Source organism: Heptranchias perlo, chromosome 20 (genome assembly GCF_035084215.1).
Source record: "Heptranchias perlo isolate sHepPer1 chromosome 20, sHepPer1.hap1, whole genome shotgun sequence".
Lineage (NCBI taxonomy): Eukaryota > Metazoa > Chordata > Chondrichthyes > Hexanchiformes > Hexanchidae > Heptranchias > Heptranchias perlo.
The window spans coordinates 6,377,911-6,392,882 of NC_090344.1; the positions used below are offsets into that span (position 1 = coordinate 6,377,911).

The 14,972-nt window shown below is 46.0% G+C and overlaps 1 non-coding gene across 1 annotated transcript; it reads right to left on the reverse strand.

Moving 5' to 3' along the window:
• Positions 1–14,715: 14,715 nt before the first annotated feature.
• trnak-uuu (transfer RNA lysine (anticodon UUU)) lies at positions 14,716–14,800 on the reverse strand. The gene is given in 2 exon segments: positions 14,716–14,751; positions 14,764–14,800. It is a non-coding gene; the product is annotated as a tRNA-Lys (tRNA).
• Positions 14,801–14,972: the final 172 nt, after the last annotated feature.

Below are 14,972 nucleotides of genomic sequence, written 5' to 3' on the forward strand. Positions count from 1 at the left end.
CAGATGACTTTTGCTTTTAAACCTCTTCTCACAGTCAGAACATTTAAAAGGTCTCTCATCAGAGTGAACTCGCTGGTGTTGCAGAAGGTGTGATGACTGAGTGAATCTATTCTTACTCACGGAGCAGGTGAATGGGCTGTCCCCAGTGTGAACTCGCTGGTGTGATAGAAGCTGAGATGACCGAGTGAATCCCTTCCCACACACGGTGCAGATGAACGGTCTCTCCCCAGTGTGAATGCGTTGGTGTGTCAGCAGATTACTTTTGCTTTTAAACCTCTTCTCACAGTCCGAACATTTAAAAGGTCGCTTATCAGAGTGAAATCGCTGGTGCATCAGGAGGCTGTCTGACTGAGTGAATCCCTTCCCACATACGGAACAGGGGAACGGCCTCACCCCAGTGTGATTGCGTCGATGAGTTTCCAGCAGTGAAGGGTAATTGAATCCCTTCCCACAGTCCCCACATTTCCACGGTTTCTCCGTGGTCCGGGTGACCTTGTGTCTCTCCAGGTTGGACGATCAGTTGAAGCCTCGTCCACACACAGAACACGTGTACGGTTTCTCCCCACTGTGAATGGTGTGATGTTTTTTCAGGCTATGTAACTGGTTAAAGCTCTTTCCACAGTCAGTGCACTGGAACACTCTCACTCGGGTGTGTGTGTCTTGGTGCTTTTCCACTCACACTGATGTTTGAAATCTTCTCCCAGAGATAGAACAGACAAACATTTCTCCTTCCACATTCAAAGGCCGATGATATTCAGGTCCTGATGAATCGAGTGACTCTGTCAGATCTTGACGTGGTCTTTGGTTTGAGTTTCCTGTCTGCAAATCCTCCCCTTCAAATACCCTGTAAAAGGAGTTTATAAAAGTTATCACTGTAAGTACAGGATAAAAATTCAGATCAGATAACTCGTCGTTCTATGGAACATTCTTTCCTCTCTTATTCCTCAAAGCTGTAAATCCCCGTCCCACACACTCTCCCTCCTCGCTGTGCTGAAATCCAAACCCATCAAATCATCTTTCAGTGGTACTAAACCATGAGTGAAAGGGTGAGAGAGTGAATGTGAGAGAGTGAATGTGAGAGAGTGAGTGTGAGAGAGTGAGTGTGAGAGTGTGACTGTGAGAGAGTGAATGTGAGAGAGTGACTGTGAGAGAGTGAATGTGAGAGAGTGAATGTGAGAGAGTGAATGTGAGAGAGTGTGAGAGAGTGAATGTGAGAGAGTGAATGTGAGAGAGTGAGTGTGAGAGAGTGAATGTGAGAGAGTGAATGTGAGAGAGCGAATGCGGGAGAGCAAATGTGAGTACAGCAGTGGGCTCGATGTGGAGAATGAAGTGGGGCAGGTGGAGCATGTTTCAGTGGGGCAGCAGTGATCATAATCTCATTTGGTTTAGAACAGTTATGGAAAAGGACAAGGGACAGTCAAATGTGAAAATTCTTAACTGGAGGAGGGCTAATTTCATGAGTTAAAAAGGGATCTTGTCCAGGTGAATTGGTATCAAAAATTGGCAACAAAACAGTAATTGAACAATGGGAGGCCTTCGAGGAGGAGTGGGTTTGGAAGAGAGTAGACAGATTCCCACGAGGAGGAAAGGAATAGCATCCAAAGCTAGAGCTCCCTGGATGACGAAAGAAAAAGAGATCACCATTTCTCCTTCATTTACAGACGCTCCCTGACTGATCACCATTTCTCCTTCATTTACAGACTCCCCCTGACTGATCACCATTTCTCCTTCATTTACAGACGCTCCCTGACTGATCACCATTTCTTCTTCATTTTCCGATGCTCCCTGAATGATCACCATTTCTCCTTCATTTACCGATGCTCCCTGACTGATCACCATTTCTCCTTCATTTACAGACTCCCCCTGACTGATCACCATTTCTCCTTCATTTACCGATGCTCCCTGACTGATCACCATTTCTCCTTCATTTACAGACTCCCCCTGACTGATCACCATTTCTCCTTCATTTACCGATGCTCCCTGAATGATCACCATTTCTCCTTCATTTACAAACGCTCGTTGACCGATCACAATTTCCCCCTCATTTGCATATGTTCCCTTATCGATCACGATTTCTCCTTCATTTACAGACCCTCCCTGACCGATTACCATTTCTCCTTCATTTACAGACACTCCCTGACCGATCACGATTTCTCCTTCATTTACAGACGCTCCCTGACCGAATACCATTTCTCCTTCATTTACAGACGCTCCCTGACCGATCACCATTTCTCCTTCATTTACAGATACTCCCTGACCGATCACCATTTCTCCTTCATTTACAGACGCTCCCTGACCGATAACCATTTCTCCTTCATTTACAGATACTCCCTGACCGATCACCATTTCTCCTTCATTTACAGATACTCCCTGACCGATCACCATTTCTCCTTCATTTACAGACGCTCCCTGACCGATCACCATTTCTCCTTCATTTACAGACGCTCCCTGACCGATCACCATTTCTCCTCCATTTACAGACGTTCCCTGACCGATCACCATTTCTCCTTCATTTACAGACGCTCCCTGACCGATCACAATTTCAACTTCTTTTACAGACGCTCCCTGACCGATCACCATTTCTCCTTCATTTACAGACGCTCCCTGACCGATCACCATTTCTCCTTCATTTACAGACGCTCCCTGACCGATCACCATTTCTCCTCCATTTACAGACGGTCCCTGACCGATCACCATTTCTCCTTCATTTACAGACGCTCCCTGAGAAGTCCCAATTTACACCGCGCATGCGCGGGTCCGCGGCCTTTTGTTGAGAGTTGGTCCGGAGCGAAACGGGAGAAACCGGAAACCGGCGGGTAGTGAGGGGGGGATAATGTTCACTGTTTTATATTCGGGTCTGGGGCCGCACTCGGGGTTTGTGAAGCCTGAGCCTGGGCCTGAGCCCGGACCCGGGCCCCGGGGTTTATTGATCCTCTTGCTCCGATCCTCTCACCTGCACCGAACGCGCTCCTCCCGCAGCCTCGACTGACCGCGCATGCTCAGGACACACTGCCCGATAATGAGTCAGACTGCGCCTGCGCACTGTGCTCCACTGATTCAGATAGGGCACAATCTGCAACGCGCTGCATGCTGGGTGATACAGCCGCCATTAATGATCTTAATATCAGGCCGAAAAGCAAAGACATTGGATGCAGAGAGAGCGCGTATGGATCAAGAATAATAAAATAAACTGAAACCCCAGCTCTTTGTGCCATTTAAACCGGCACAAACACACAGTGTAGACGCACCACCACTTTGGTGAACTCCAGAAAATATTTTTTAAGGTAACTTTTATTAATTTCGTGTTATTAAATGTTGCAACTGACGGGTTCAATTAATGTTTATTTTCGAACTGCACCTGAGGATGTCAGTCTCAACACTAATCCCGCCCTGGTGATTAAGGAGAGTTCCAGACCAAAAGGAGGAGCGGAAATTGACTGGAGGGGTGAGGGGTGAGTTGATCCTCCAACGAATCGGAGTGTGTGAGGGGTGGGAGTTGCGGCACCGAATGGGCGGTCTCAGCCCAGACGTCCCTCATTGTCTGAAACATAATTTTTAAAACCTAATTTATCTTAAACTCCAGGAGACAACTCGACCTTTCTGTTGCGTCTTGAAACAGATGAAACCAGATGAGGTGGTGCAAACATTTCAATATTTGTTAGAAAAACACATTAATTAAGAACAGCCAACATGGATCATTTGAGATAACTCAAGTCTGCTGATAAAGGAAATGCAGTGAATGTTGTGCCCATTGATTGCGAAAGGGTGTTTGGTGAGATGACGGACAGGAGGCTTGTTGATAAAATTAATACTTACCGTATTAAAGGGAATGAGGCAATTTGGATCGGAAGTTGTGTAAAGGACAGAAAACAGAGAGTAGTGGTTAATGGATGTTCTTCAGACTGGTGGGATGTAAACAGTGCTGTCCCCCAGGGTTAGTGTTGGGACCATTGCTCTTCTCAATATAGAGAATGTTCTGAGCTTGGGTATGTGGGACACAAGGTGACAATTTCTGGATGACGCCACAATTGGGGCAACTGTGAAGGAGTGTCAGTGACTTCATTGTGACGTCCACGGGATAGTAAATGGGCCAGGTAGAATGTAATGCAGATAAATGTGACGTTATGCGTTTTGAGAGGAAGAAAAATGAGATGAAATGTGCACTAAATGGTCAAAGTTTAAAAGTAGAGGAGCGGGGAGACTGAGGGGTGGAAGGTTCTAACCAATGCATTGTCTTATTAATTAACAAGTCTGAGAGTCAGCAACATTAAAGCCTCATTAAGAAATATATGAGCAAACTCTCTTCCCTCGACCATACCAGAGTAAACATGCAAATCCCCCGTGTCGACGAGATCAGTCCTCTGGATGGAACCACGGACGCCCTGAGCTTGATCTCCGGTGTCTCCAGTCCCAACTGCCCCTTACATCAGTAGCCCCTCACTTTTACACCCTGTTGTGATCCATGTCTGTCAGTGAAGCTGGAACTTCCCTAATCTGTGGTTTACAAGGACACATTGCTTGGTTCCCAGCAGTTACTTTTCTTCAGTCGTGTTCTCATGAACCCTAAACTACCCTGTTTACTGTTAATTAGAATCATAGAATCATAGAAAATTTATGGCACAGAACGAGGCCATTTGGCCTTACGTGTCTGCGCCAGCCGAAAATGAGCCACCCAGCCGAATCCCACTTTCCAGCACTTGGTCCATAACCTTGTCGGTCACGGCACGTCAGGTGCATATCCGGGTACCTTTTAAATGAGTTGAGGATTTCTGCCTCGACCACCCTTTCAGGCAGTGACTTCCAGACACCAACCACCCTCTGGGTGAAAAATGTTTTCATCAGCTCCTCAATAATCCTTCTACCAATCATTTTAAATCTATGCCCTGCCCCTTGTTTACTGACCTCTCTGCTAAGGGAAATCAGTCCTTCTTATCCACTCTATCTCGGCCATACATAAATTTGTACACCTCAATTAAATCACTCCTCAGCCTCCTCTGTTTCAAAGAGAACAATCGCAGCCTATAAATCTTTCTTCATAGCTAAAATTATCCAGTCCTGGCAACCTCCTCGTAAATCTCCCCTGTACCCTCTCTAGTGAAATTAAACCCTTCCTGTATTGTGGTGACCAGAACTCTACACAGTACTCAAGTTGTGGACTAAACATTGTTTAATACAGTTCCAGCATAACCTCCCTGGTCTTATATTCTCTGCCGTGGCTAATAAAGGAACGTATTCCACATGCCTTCTTAACCACCATATCTACCTGTCATGCTACCTTCAGGGATCTGTGCACATGCATTCCAAGGTCCCTCACGTCTTCTACACCGTTCAGTATCCTCCCATTTATTTGTACTCCCTTGCCTTATTTGCCGGCCCCAAATGCATTACCTCACACTTCTCTGGATTGAATTCCATTTACCACTTTTCCGCCTCCCTGACCAGTCCATTGATATCTTCCTTCACTTTCCTCCTCACGATCAACCATCCGGCCAATTTTGTATCATCTTCAAACTTCTTGATCAAGCCCCCTACATTTAAGTCCAAATCATTAATAAACATCACAAAAAGCAAGGGACCGAGTACTGAGCTCTGCGGAAACCCACTGGAAACAGCCTTCCAGTCATAAAAACACCAGTCGATCATCACCCTTTTCTTCCTGCCACTGAGCCAATTTTGGATCCAACTTGCAACTTTGCCTTGGATCCCATGAGATTGTACTTTTTTGACCAGTCTGCCATGTGCAATCTTGTCAAAACTCTTGCTAAAATCCATGTAGACTATATCAAATACATTACCCTCATCGACTCTCCTTGTTACCTCCTCAAAAAATTCAATCAAGTTAGTCAGACACGACCTTCCCACAACAAATCCACGCTGACTGTCCTTGATTACTCCGTGCCTTTCTAAGTGATGGTTTATCATGTCCCTCAGAATTGATTCTTAAACTTGCCCACCAACGAAGTTAGACTGACTGGCCTGTAATTACTCGATCTGTCCCTCGGTCTCTTTTTAAACAATAGTACATTAGCAGTCATCCAATCCTCCAGCACCACGCCTGTATCCACTCAGAATTGGAAAATGATGGTTCGAGCCTCCGTTATTTCCTCCCTTGCTTCTTTTAACACTCTGCGATACATTTCATCCCTCTCTGATGATTTATCTACTTTCAAAGATGCTGAACCCCTCAATGCTGCTTCTCTCACTAAGTTTATCGCATCCAATATTTCACACTCCTTCTCCTTAACAACAACGTCTGCACCATCCCTCTCTTTTGTGAAGACGGAAGCAAAGTGTTCATTAAGAACCATACCTACATCATCCGCCTCCACACATAGGTTCCTTTCTTGGTCTCTAAAAGTCCCTACTCTTCCCTTCATTATCCTCTTGTTCTTAATGTATTTATTAAACATCTTTGGATTTTCCTTGATTTAATTTGCCAATATTTTTTGATTCCCTCTCTTTGGTTTCCTAATTTCCTTTTTAATTTCACCCCTGCACTTTTTATACTCCTCTAGGCTTTCTGTATTATTGAGCTCTCGGTGTCTGACATGAGCTTTCCTTTTCTGCCTTATCTTACCCTGTATGCTGCTTGACATCAGGAGATAAAATTTTATATTCATTAAATAAGCATCACACATTACAATCTGATCTATTATATTGCTCACTCTGGTTTAGGTTTACATTATGGTTAATAACAGAAAAAGTCCTGTTCCTTCCCCTTATCGGATTAGAGATTCCAACCAGCCGATTGTGTGGAATGGAATGGCTGATTAGTGTTGCCATGGCGACCTGCCTGCAGTCAAGCGCCTGTTTGAGTTTCTAACTCAGATTAAACTTCTCTTTCCCATAATACACATTATATCAGACATTTAATGTCAATGTATTTTAGCCATGTTATGTTAATATTTCTAAAGCCTGCAAAGAGTTCAGATACACAAACCTTTAAAAGTGGGAGGTCAAGTTGATCAAGTGGTTGAAAAAATTCATGTGATCCTCGGTTTTACAAATAGGGGTATAGAGCACAAAAGGACAGAGGCCATGTAAACCTGTACAAGTTATTGGTTAGGCTGCGGTTAGAATATTGTGTCAAGTTTTGGGGATCTTACACTAGGGAAAATGTCAAGGCCATGGAGAGAGCGCAGAAGAGATTCACTGAAATGTGAAATATCAGTGACGAGAGACTTTAGTTATGAGGAGAGACTGGAGAAACTGGGACTCTTCATAGATCAAAGAACGGTAAGGGGAGATCTCAGGGTAGTGTTCAAAATTTGATTATGGGCATTGTCTAAATGTGTTAGGGACACTCAATGTCTCCTAATGTCTGTGTACAGGCGAGGAGCAGATGGGTTTATCTTATCATCTTCTGGTTAAATGTTGTTCTCATCGAGGTGAGCACCCAGTGTCAACACTCTCCACTCAGGTACAGCATGGGTTAGATACAGACTAAAGATCCTCTACACTGTACCATCAAACACTCCCAGGACAGGTACAGCACGGGTTACATACAGAGTAAAGCTCCCTCTACACCGTACCATCAAACCCTCCCAGGACAGGTACAGCACTAGTTAGATACAAAGCTGAGATCCTCTCTACTTTGCCTACTTTGCCATTAAACACTCCGAGGAAAGGTACAGCAGGGGTTACATATACTGTACCACAAAACCCTCATAGGGCAAGTACAGCACGGGTTAGATACAAAATAAAGCTCCCTCTACTTTGTCCCATCAAACACTCCTGGGGCAGGTACAGCACGGGTAAGATACAGAGTAAAGCTCCCTCAGCACTGCCCTATCAAACACACCCAGGATAACGACAGCACAGGTTAGACACAGAGGGCTCGATTTTACCGTCGGGTTTCCTGTGGGTTTCCAGCGCGGGGGGGGGGGGGGGGGGGCGAAAATCCCGAAATCCCGGAGCGGGACCGGATCGCGCCTCGATCCCGCCCACGTCCGGGTTCCGCGCTGACGTGCAGGGGTGCGTGCGCAGCCCCCGCTGGTGGGAATCCCGCAGGCAATTAAAGCCAACGGGATGCCACTTGAGTGTATTTATTTTGCTTGTTCAGGTCATTAACTGACCTGATTAAGGGACTGTGTGTGATTTTGGATAAACATGGGACTGTTTCACATACTGGGGGAAACAGTCCCAGTTGAAATGGACGTGTTGCAGCCGTCAGCCTGTGGCAGCTGCAAAGGTCCATTTGACAGGTGGGGTGGGGGGAGACCCTCAGCCATTGCAGGAGGCCGCTCTGTCACTTGGGACAAAGTTTGGCCTCCACCACCCTCCTCCTGATGGTCGAAGTCACCAACCTGCACACTTACCCAGGGGTCTGGAGACATGTACCTACCTTGCGGACCTCCTCAGATGTACATCTTGCGGATGGGGACCGCCGTAGCTGCAGTCATGCCCTCCTCGGAGGGCGAACGGCATCACCAGCCTCACCAGCCTCGCCATCCACGCCGTCCACCTCTGACACGTGGAGCTCCACAACAGAGTGCTGTGACACATCCACCTGTACAGCAGGAGGGAGGGCTACCGCAGAGAGAGATGCGTCGCAGAGGGCACTACCCTCGCCACACGTTCCACAGACCGAGGCTCAGCCTCCTGGACCTCTCTGAGCAGCAGTGCACACGGAGGCTCAGAGTCACTCGACATGTAGCCTTGGACATCTGCAGCCTCTTTCATGCCGAGCTGCTCCTGGCTGGCCCATGCACCATCTTCCTACCTGTCGCTGTCAAAGTCACCACTGCCCTCCCGAACTTCTGCTCCACAGCCTTCCAGGCTGCAACCGGGGACATCCCCGATGTCTCTCAGTCGTCTGCGCAGAAGAGCCCTGCAAATACACCTACACCCACTCTGCAGTGACACACTGGGTGGCATCAGTGGTGGGTCCTCATAGTGATACCCAGGAGCGGGCATTATTGCACAAACCGGACAGGATTCGCGAAGACATGGCAGTAGTGGTGCCAATATAATGTGTGATGTGAGTTGTTCTTTTATTCAATAGAAGTAAGAACCATGACAATCCCTCAAACACCCTTGTGCATCCCCTTCATGCTCACGACACGTTTGCCTTACGCTGCCTACTGCACATATGTGATGCATGCCCTGTGGCTGCAGCACAGGTGGTGGCAGGTTGAGTGAGGCTGGCCGTGAGAGAGATGCACGAGAGGGTGAGTATGGGATAGAGCCATTTGATTGTATGAGGATTGGGTTGCGTGGTAGTGGCGGGGTGAGTACTCGCGAGGTGAGTAGGTGCAGGTAAGTTGAGGATGAGGTTTGAGTGGGTATGAGGGGTCATGTGACAGAGTAGTGTTGGCAGTGGCGAACGAGATGTGGGTTGGGGGCAGTGTTGTGGCAGGCGGAGTGTAGGGGAAAGACTACGTGTTCTCACTGTTGCTGACCTACTGAGGTCATTGGAGCGCCTCCTGCACTGTATGCAGGTGGGCGATATGTTGGTGGCGCAGGTGACCCCCTCTGCCACCTCGAGCCAGGCCTTCTTGGTGGCAGAGGTGGGCCGCTTCCTCCCGCCCGCCGGGGGGAAGATCTCTGTCCTCCCACTCCTCCTCACCCCATCTAATGATACCTGGGGTGAGGCATCATTAAACTGGGAGCAGCCTTCCACCTGGGCTGCTCCATGCTGTAATTTTTGCTGTTTGTGGCAGCATCTGTCAGTGGAGGACTGCCCCTTTAAATAGAGCGCCTCCAGCTGACAGATCTTACTGCGCATGCGCAGGCCGCCCGAAGCGCAGATCAGCATCGGGGAACCCGGAGGAGCAGGTCAGTGGATCCAATTCGTGTGTTGCCTGCTCCGATCGCGCGGGCAACCCACTAATTTCACCGCGCCCGCTGGCCTACCCGCCGAGTACCCGCACCCCTGGTAAAATCGGGCCCAGAGTAACACACCCTCTACACTGTCCCATCCAACACTCACAGACCTTACTGAGCAGGATTATTCGGCACTGCAGTGATGTCTTAAACCAGTGCCATTCAGCCCATGTGGTCCTGTCCGTGTCCCTTTTAAGGTGGAGAGCTGGGACATCCTTTCTCTAAACAAATCCCACCGGTTCATAGTGAGAATCCCAGGGGAAGGGTCAAGGTCCAGAGTGTGGAATGCCTGTATAAAATGCCGGCTTTTTTAAAGTCATGACGCTGATCAAAGTCTGCGTGAAGTTTTCTTGCCATTTGTGTCAAGATTTGGAAAAGACCTGCTGCCTGACACTTTATATATTGCCCAGCTTTAACTGTAGCTCACAGTGTCCGAAGAGGCAGTGATATCATTAGGTTTTTATGTATCTCCTTGTGCTCCATCTCCTTAACAACACTAGCTGATCACAGCAATGTTTTCATCAAATGGAATCCCAGTGTGAAAAATTGCACAATTTCACAGCGAAGCAACATAGGCAAGATTGGTGGGAGATGCGACTGGAGATAATGGGCCTGGGGCAGTGAGAACATCTCTTTGCATTAAGATATTCAGTATCCGAAGAAGCAGGAAGATGAGGCCGTTGTGTCTATTTATCCTGGTGTCTGCAAAATCCATCGTCTCTCAACACCCAGCATCATTCTCCCCCTTTCCTGCTTTCCAGTTAAGGTTTTTTTTTCTCGTTAAGTCGCAGTATTTGCTTTGAACATCTAATTCACCGGCATCTGGAGGTGCAGAGGAAGCTGGAGATAAAGTAATGACAGAAACAGGAGATGGCTCGTGATGGCAGAATCTTGTGTGTGTCAATTGCTACAAGTGAGACATGACAGCCCTGCGTTGCCTTGCACCTTTCCCAGGAGCTGCACTGATTCGGTGCATGCGTTTTGGAAATGGAAACAGTTACACCAGCAGCTTGTGGTAATATTTCCCCTCACTGTCCATTTCATATACCTGCCTACCCGCACTTGGCGCTGTCGTTGTCTGAACAAGTCTTTCATGTTCTAACAGCAAATTCCATTTTGTGCGAGCAACTTGTCTGGGACGAAAGTGACGTGAGTTTCAAAGGTACAAGTCGGAAAGGCAGCGTTGGTCTGCTTGCTTGAATGAAAATTGCAGCGGATTCGCTGGTGGTTTAGTGCTGAGGATTCGGCGCTCTCGCCGCCGCGGCACCATGTTTGATTCCCGATCAGGGAACTTGAATTTCCTGGTGTTGTTCAAAATAGCACCAACCAAATTCCCCCGACTGAGCACAAAGCTCGCTCCTGATCAACATGAGCAATTTCACCGCTCCTGCCTGAACAGCCAGCAGCCCATCATTCTTCAATTTTACAACCCATAAGAGCGATATACAATGCACTTTCTTGCCTTCTGTAAAATGCCTCCTGTTCGAAAGTCGTGCCGCTCATCAAAGTGTGCATGAAGTTTTCTTGCCATTTCTGTCATGATTTGGAAAAGATCTGCTGCCTGACACTTTAAATGTTGAAGAACCTTTAACTGTAGCTCACAGTGTTCGAACAGTCACTGTTATCATTAGCCTTTTATGTATCTTCTTGCACTCCATTTCCTGAACAACACCAGCTGATCACAGCATCGTTTTCTTCAAGTTGAATCCCAGTGTGAAAAAATGAACAATTTCAAAGCTCAGCAACGTGTGCAAGATTGGAAGGAGAGTGCGAGTGGAGATAATTGGCTTGGATCAGCGATCTCTTGAGCATTCAGACATTCATTATCTGTAAGAAGCAAGGAGATGATATTTTTGTCGAGATTTATCAGTGTAGAAAAGAAGCAGGGAGTTGAGATCCTTTTGTCCATTCATCCTGCAACAGACAAAATCCTTCGCCTCTCAATACCCAGCATCTTTCTTTCCAACTCCTTGCTCTGCAGGGAAGTCTTGGTTTCATTAATTCTCCGTGTTTGCAGCAAACATCTAATTCACCTGGCAGATCAGGCCGTGTCTTCGAGTCATAATACGTCCCATCGTGCTGACATCATGTTAGCAACTCAAGATGAGCTGTTTTATGTTGATGGAATGAATTCGAGCCAGTTTTCTGGATCAATATGTCGAGGAACCAACAAGGGAACAGGCTATTTTAGAACTAGTATTGTGTAATGAGACAGGATTAATTAGTAATCTTATAGTAAATGATCCTCTGGCGAAGAATGATCATAATATGATAGAATTTAATATTGAGTTTGAGAGTGATGTCGTTAAGTCCGATACTAGGGTCTTAAAATTTAAACAAAACCAATAACGTTGTTATGAGAGGTGAGTTGGCTTAGGAGTTTGGGACATTAGATTAAAAATATGATGGTAGTTAAGCAATGGCGAACATTTAAAGAAATAATTCATTATTCCTCAACAAAATTACATTCGTTTGAGGATTAAAAACTCCACCGGAAAAGTGGCCCAACCTTGGTTAACTGGAGAAATTAATGATAGAATTCGGTTAAAAGAGGCTTACAATGTTGCCAAAATGAGTAGTAAGCCTGAGGATTAGGAGGGTTTTGGAAATCAGCAAAGGATGACCAAGAAATTGCTAAAATGGGAGAAAATAGAATGAGGGTAAACCAGCAAGAAATATAAAAATGGATTGTTAGAGCTTCTACAAGTATGTATAAAGGAAGTGATTAGCGAAAGTAAACATGAGTCCCTTGGAGGCAGAGACTGGAGAATTTATAATGGAGAATAAGGAATGGCAGAGATGTAAACAAGTATTTGGTATCTGTCGTCACAGTCGATGACACAAAAATCATACCGGAACTATTGGGGAACCAAGGTTCTCATGAGAGTGCGGAACCTAAAGCAATTAATATTAGTAATGAAAAAGTACAAATTAATGGGACTAAAAGCTGACAAATTCATTGGCCCTGATGGCCGACATCCTAGGGTTTTAAAAGAGTTGGCTGCAGAGAAAGTTGGTTTTATCTTCCAGAGTTCCCATGATTCTAGAAAGGTCCCCATGGATTGGAAGGTACCAAATGTAACCCCGCTAGTCAAGAAAGGAGGGAGAGAGAAAACAGGGAACTACAGGTCATTTAGCCTGAAAATAATAGTCGGGAAATTGCGAGAATTTATTACTAGGGACTTGGTAAGAGGGCACTTAGAAAATCATAATATGGTTAGGCACATGCAACACGGTTTTATGAAAGGGAAATTGTGTATGACAACTCTATTAGAGGTTTTGAGGGTGTAGATAGCAGGTACTTTAGTTCTGTCTTCACAGAGGAGGACACAAATAACCTCCCGGAAATGTTAGGGTACCAAAGGTCTAGTGAGAGGGAGAAAATGAAGGAAATCAGTATTAGTAAAAAAAAATAGTGCTTGGGAAATTAATGGGGCTGAAAGCTGACAAATCCCCAGGGCCTGATAATCTACATCCCAGAGTACTAAAGGAAGTGGCCTTGGAAATAATGGATGCTTTGGTGGTCATCTTCCAAAATTCGATAGACTCTGGAACAGTTCCTCCAGATTGGAGGGTGGTAAATGTAACCCCACTATTTAAAAAAGGAGGGAGAGAAAAAAACAGGGAACTACCGACCAGTTAGCCTAACATCAGTAGTGGGGAAAATGCTGGAGTCCATTATAAAGGATGTGATAACAGAACACTTGGAAGGCATTAACGGGATTGGACAGAGTCAGCATGGGTTTATGAAAGGGTTTGGGGATTTGTTGACGTACAGAAAACAGAAAGTCGGAATAAATAGGTCATTTTCGGGTTGGCAGGTTGTAACTAGTGGGGTGCCGTGAATATCAATGCTTGGGCCTCAGCTATTTACAATCTATATGAATGACTTAGATGAGGGGACCGAGTGTAATGTATCCAAGTTTGCTGACGATACCAAACTAGGTGGGAAAGTAAGCTGTGAGGAGGACGCAAAGAGGATGCAAAGTGATACAGACAGGTTAAGCGAGTGGGCTAGAAGTTGGCAAATGAAGTATAAAGTGGGGAAATGTGAGGTTATTGACTTTGGTAGGAAGAATAGAAAAGCAGAATACATTTTAAAAGGTGAGAGATTAAGAAATGTTTGTATTCAGAGGGATTTGTGTGTGCTTGGACACGGATCACAGAAAGTTAACATGCAGATGCAGCAAGCAATTCGGAAAGCAAATGGTATGTTGGCTTTTATTGTGAGGTGGTTGGAGTACAAAGATAAGGAAGCCTTGCTGTAATTATATAGGGCTTTGGTCGGACCGCATCTGGAGTACTGTGTACAGTTTTGATCTCCTTACCTGCGGAACGATACACTTGCCTGAGCGTGGGTGTAACAAAGGTTCACTAGATTGATTCCTGGGATGACAAGACCGTCCTGTGAGGAGAGATTGAGTAGAATGGGCCGATATTCTCTGCAGTTTGCAATAATGAGATGATCCAATTGAAACATGTTAAATTCTTAGAGGGCTTGACAGGTTAAATCCTTGGAAGCTGTTTCCCCTCGCTGGAGAGTCCAGAACTAATGGTTATAATCTCAAGATAAGGGGCCGGCCATTTCGGACAGAGATGAGGAACAATTTCTTCACTGAGAGGGTTGTGAACCATTGGAACTCTCTACCCCAGAGGGCTGTGGATGCTGAGCCATTGGATAGATTCAAAACAGTGACAGATAGATTTTTGGACACGAAGGAACTCAAGGGATATGGGGATAGGCCGGGGAAGGAGAGTTGAGGTCGAAGATCAGCGATGACGTTATCAAATGGCGGAGCAGGCTCGAGGGACTGGATGGCCAACTCTTGCTCCTTTCGCTGATGTTGGTCCGCTGGAAAAGCAGAACTTGCCAGCTGTTTTAAAATTTTTTGCCTGAACAGGGATTTGAACCCTGGACTCTCAGATCACTACCTGTTTTAAAAGTGTGATGTTCTACCGACTGAGCTATCCAGGCGCCCCGCTACACTAGTTTCCATCATAGAGATTCATGGTGGGACTCTGAATTATCCCTGGCGAAGCCGAATTCGGGGGAATATCCCTTCGATAGAATTTTCAGCAACGTGTTGAGGAGAATCCTTGTTTCTGTTGAACATGATGTGAGAAACATGGACAGTGAACTCGTGATT